Below are 5479 nucleotides of genomic sequence, written 5' to 3'. Positions count from 1 at the left end.
ATATAATCGCTTATACCAATCAGGTTTCTTCCGCGGCGTGGTGTTAAATATTTCGCAATGTTTATGTTTATTTTGTTTTTCAAAATAAAAATTGGAACATATCCTTGCTAATTGCCGACATAATGCTATAGTGGGCAGTTGAACAGAGCGTAACATTTCTCTTACTGACTCGGTCGAAGAGTACTTTGAAAGAATACACCTGGCTTATGGCATTTGCACTATTTCTAGCATAATAATGAGGTTGATTTTAGAGGGACTCCATACAATGCTGGCATATTCTAATGTTGCCCAAATATACGAAAGATATGCTGCTAGCTTAACGGCAGTCGAAGCAAGTCCTAATTTTCTTCGCAAGCACCATAGTTTCCTCTCCGCCACCATACAAATGTTTTGCAAATGGGCCTTCCAATATAAAATACTGAATATTACTACACCTCAATATTTTATTTCATTGACAGTAGACAGGCGGGTTGGGCAAAGAGTGTCATTGGAATAGAAGTTTTTGACGCGCAAAGCAACTGTTTTCGTTTGGTTTATTTCCATTTTAGATTAGGTGCACCAATTACTGACAGCATCACGAGTATCATTAAACGTTTGTTGATTAGCTTCACTGTGTATTGTTTTTATAGACTAGCCAGTCGTCTGCAAAAAATCGCACTGTATAACCTCCATCTATGCCACATGAAATGTCATTTATGTAAGTTATCGGTATTTATGTAAGTTATGTAAATTATCGGTCCTAAAACATAACTTTGCGGTACCCCTGAGGTAATATTTGGTGACTCAGACTTGAAGCCGTTTTTCTACCTACTCTGTTCTGCCTGTGAGGGACGCACCTATCTACTGTATTATGTTATAATTTTTGCCTAAGTGTGCTGCCTTAATAATTACTCCCTATGAGGAACATTTTTAATGGTTTTTTAGAAGTCGAGGCATACTGCATCAATCTGAACACTATTATTTAGGGCACGCGTGAAGTGTTCGACTGCTTCTGTTAATTGGGTTACAGTGGATAATTGTAGCAGAAACCATGCTTATTAGAAAAAAAATATGTTTTTGTGCCCTCAGAATAAATATACATAGCTTTGGATATAAATGCTCTAACAGCTTGTGGCTGGCACACACAGGTAAGCAAAATTGGGTGGTAATTTTCCAACTTCGATTGTTCCCCACACCTATGTGTTGGTACAACATTCACCACAAGCCAGTCGTCTTGGACCCGATTTTGTTCAGTTGAAGCTTCTTATATTATGTATAAATATTTCCACATACCTTCGCTGCAAATTGTTTGGTATGCCATCTGGTCCGATTGACTTTTTTGTTCATGTTCAGTAATATAGACACGATGCCTTCATAAGTAACCTGAACGTCATACATTACTGATCACTGAAAAGGAAGTGCCGTGGGTTCATTACTATCATTAGAACAAGCACTGTACACAGACTGGAAAAATTGTTTATGTGAGAACGCGGTAGAAGAGCAGTCGGCCACCAATTCATCATTGACAACGAGAGAATGCACGCGTTTTTAGTGGTCTTCCTTCTCGAAAAAGTGGTGCCAAAAATGAGGGGGGGGGGGAATATTTCATAAATGTAGGCAATATTTCTTCGTAATGCTATGTTTTTGATTCGTCCAGGTAAGCACGCAGATACCTTGACAGATTGCGTGTCTTTGATTGACCTTTGTATAATTTTTGCCTCTGGCAGTTATGGCGCACTTCAGATGTATTTTCTTCCTATTCATCCAATGATTATGTTTATTTCCTTTCTTTTTCTTGAAGGGCCCAAAGTTGTTGATACATAGCGTGACAACTTCGTTAAACGTTATTGATATCATATTGACGTCACTTTCCGCACTGAACGCGTCAAAGAAAACGACAAGTAATCAATTGCACTTGTATCGCCGACCTTGTTGAAGTTGCGCACAAAGCACCATCAATGCTTATCTCGACCGAACAAGTCTCCGGTCCGATAACCCATGTTCAATTGAACGTTGTATGTGCAGATCCGCCCGTAAATAAAAACAAGACCCAGTATGGAATGCGGATACCCTGTTTCAAATGTACTGTCATTGACAACCTGCGTTAGGTCATGGCGTAATGCCATGGCTAAAAACAGTTGGCAGTATTGCTTCATTCAATTTAGTTGAGATTATGGTCAAATTATTTCCCCGGAAGATTAAAATTTCCCGCTATACCGAATCTTCGATTCTCGGTAGCAATACCATCAAAGAGAGAGACACAGAGAGAGACCTCCTAAATGTGGGCTGGAGAGGTCAGCTCTGCTAGCGGCAGTGCTTGCTACGCCAGATGGGGGTGATTACAATGCAGTGAAATGAATGCGAGAGATCGGGAAAGTAGCAATACAGAGAAAACAGAAGGTAAATAAAAAGACATGCAATGAAGTGCGAGGGAAAAATTCCAAATTAATTTAAGTAAAAGAAGAAAAAAATTGAGTGAGTGTAGTCCAGGAAACGCCGAGCGCCTATCAAGGAAAAGGAGCCAAAGCGTACATAAGGACGCAAACGCGTATAGACGTAGCCATGTGCACAATGGAAGCATTACAAAGTTTCGGGTAGCCCTGAATCTCGAAAAAAAAACGCAGAAGAATTTTTGTCTCTAAATGTGAGTCATTGTTGTTGTCCCAGGGTCCAATGAAGTGACACAACTGAAGGCTTCCTCCACGTCGAACACGAGATAGGCATATACACAAGTGCTCGGTAGTCTCGCGCAATACCGTCAACTTATTGCTGCAAACTCCTCAGATATGAAGTAGTGGCACCTGGAGGCCTGTAAACGCCTCTTAAACGAGGGAAGTTTAGGTTTTTTATTTCTAGCCATACACTTACATGGTGGGTTATTGTTTCCATAACAACTGCTTCAAAATCTTCTGCAAGTGAGATCACTGCACCACCCCCTCGTGAATCGTGGTCTTTCCTAAATATTTTGGCCGGGTGGTAAAATGTCGCCATACGCTATTTCTGGTCGCACGCACGCATTTGTGACGGTAATTACGTGTGGTTAATTGCTTGCTAATATATATTCTAGATCTTTGACTTTATTGGCAAGGCTCCGAGAATATAGATTAATAAGCGAAGGCTGCTAGATTTAACTGCGAATGGAATGGCTCGTCCCCGTCAGAGGGACGTGGTTTTTTCTTTGTGTGCTTGACCTTAACTGGATAATGTTTGTCGTAGACCCAGGAATACACGTCATTGTCGATGACCAACTCATCGTATTTATATGAATGCGTTTTCTGCCTCTCTTTCTTCTTTTCCTCTTTTCCAGATTCTTACAATAGCTTATGCTTGGCTAGAGTTTCCTTGCAAACGTCCTCCCAAACTGACATACTGCTGCCTTTAGGCTTGTTGCAATTTTTGCAAACTGTTAACTTCTCTCAGGAGTCGTACAACTTCATAATGACTGGACGCCACGAAGTACACCCTTTTCAGCCTATTCTATGGATCCTTTCAACCGTTTTTTTAGTTCGACACTAAGTGTGCGAACAAAAATGTCCTGCAGTAGCGCTTGTTCCAGTTCTTCTGTGGTTCCTGCCTCTCGTTCTTCAACCCCAAAAACCAAAAGATTATTCCGCCGACTGCTGTCCTCTAAGCTTATTGGCCTTTCTTTTTGTTTTGATAGTGTCACGTTAAGGTTCGTGACAGTGTTTTTTAGCTGGCCTATTTTTTACCCTGATGTTTGATTTTTTGATGGGGATCTTCGGTTTTAGTAATTCTTTCTTCTAGAGCGCTGAGACCTGCTTCAACTGCCTCCTGAACTTCAGAGACTTTCTTTAGGAGGGCTTTTTCGTCAGGATCTGGGTTGAGTTCCACATCCTCAAGCAATAACAGGCACAAAGAAGAAAATCCATAGAACAGTACACTTGGGCACGGCAGCACAATAACAAATCTTTTTTCATTTTTGTAACAGTATTCAGTGTATAAACTGACCTGTTCGGGCAATAGAAGACGCAGATTAAGCGACATTGCTTTCGCAGTGCTGCTGTGCACACTGAACGCTGCTGGCAGGGGACCAAGTTTATAGGTTCTACGAAGAAGCGCTGGATGCACGTTCAAGAGTGGCTGCACTCGAGGGCAGCGTCGATGATGTGTCCATGTTCGATGACAGCGGCGTCAGCAGCTGGTATAGCCACGCATGTGCCCGATGCACCTGCTTGTAGGGATGCGCAGACGAAGAAAACCTGTTCGAGCTACAGATGCCACAGATTAGGCGACATTGCTTTCGCAGTGCTGCCGTGCCCACTGAACGCTGCTGGCAGCTGGTTCAGGTTTACAGGTTTCGCGAAGAACCGCTCGATGAACGTTCAAGGATGGCTGCGCTTAAGGGTAGAGTCGACGATGTGTCAGTGGTCGATTGTTCAATATATCCAGGAATCCCATTCCTTCCACGCCCTGCTTTTGCCAGCGAGCAATATTTGTGAACTGCGCTTCTGCCAAATAAGTTATAGGTATTCTACTTACCGCATCTCCGCTTTTACACCAGCCACCTACGCTTGGCTCCGCTTTTGCAACCTGCAGGAATATTTTAAGTGGGGCATGTTTATTTCAGTTATTGATTATTCTTTCAGGTAACTTTATCAGTTAATTCTTTCGGCGCCCTCTTTTCGGAAGTGCGCAATATTTTGTGCAACGTTCAATTTTTAAAGTTACTCTTGGAATTGAAGTTACCTGCGTTTAATTTCTTTCCGTGTGTATAGTGCGGCTATTCCTTTTCATTCTGGCCGCAATCATGAATATTTGAAATGTGTGCTCGTTTTTGTGGCCAGCGAAAATATTACCAGCGAGCTATATTTTCTAATGCAGTACTCCTACTAAAAAGCTCCAGGTGCTGTAATTACCGGCCTCTGTTTGCTTTTTCTCTTTCTGCTGATGTTCTCCCCCTCATTTTCACAACTTTCATCATCAATTTCAGCACGGGCATGTTTATTTATTCCAAGGTGCCCAGTTCTCTTTCCTTCCGTGCCCTCTCTCTGGAAGCAAAATACATTTTCGCAGGCCAGACCCCTTCCGAAGGAGGTCACTTTATTGTAGTTACCTCTGTTGGCTTTCCCTTTCACAACACACGCTCACCTCCATCCTCCCAAATTGCCTTCATAATTTAAGTGCGGGCTTGTCTGTTTCGGTTCAATGTGCGGGCGTTCTCTCGCCTGGTGCTTTCGACTGCGCCGCAAGAGATACTTTTTTTCCAACTGCTTCACTCTAAACCCAACCCACATTGTATAAGTTCTAATCCTCTATTTTCCTTCCATTCTGCACGAAGATCCTCTTCATTCCCACAACGTGCATTATTAGTTGAAGTGTTGTATAGCATAACGCACTTCCAGACGCTTGAATTCTCTTCCATTAGCGGCACAGTTATGGGCAGGGAAAGATATTTTGTAAAATATACTCCCCCCAAAGAGGCCCACGGTAAAATTGTTACCGACTTTTATTTCATTTCCCTACAGCGGCGCGCGTTCTT

General features: G+C 42.3%; 1 pseudogene; it reads right to left on the bottom strand.

The window, feature by feature from the left end:
• Positions 1-3300: 3300 nt before the first annotated feature.
• On the bottom strand, positions 3301-5094 carry LOC144160589 (uncharacterized; annotated as a pseudogene).
• Positions 5095-5479: the final 385 nt, after the last annotated feature.

Source organism: Haemaphysalis longicornis, unplaced genomic scaffold, assembly GCF_048455015.1.
Source record: "Haemaphysalis longicornis isolate Haplotype H1 unplaced genomic scaffold, Haemaphysalis longicornis Haplotype H1 scaffold_11, whole genome shotgun sequence".
Classification (NCBI taxonomy): domain Eukaryota; kingdom Metazoa; phylum Arthropoda; class Arachnida; order Ixodida; family Ixodidae; genus Haemaphysalis; species Haemaphysalis longicornis.
This window is presented reverse-complemented; position numbering and strand designations above follow the sequence as displayed.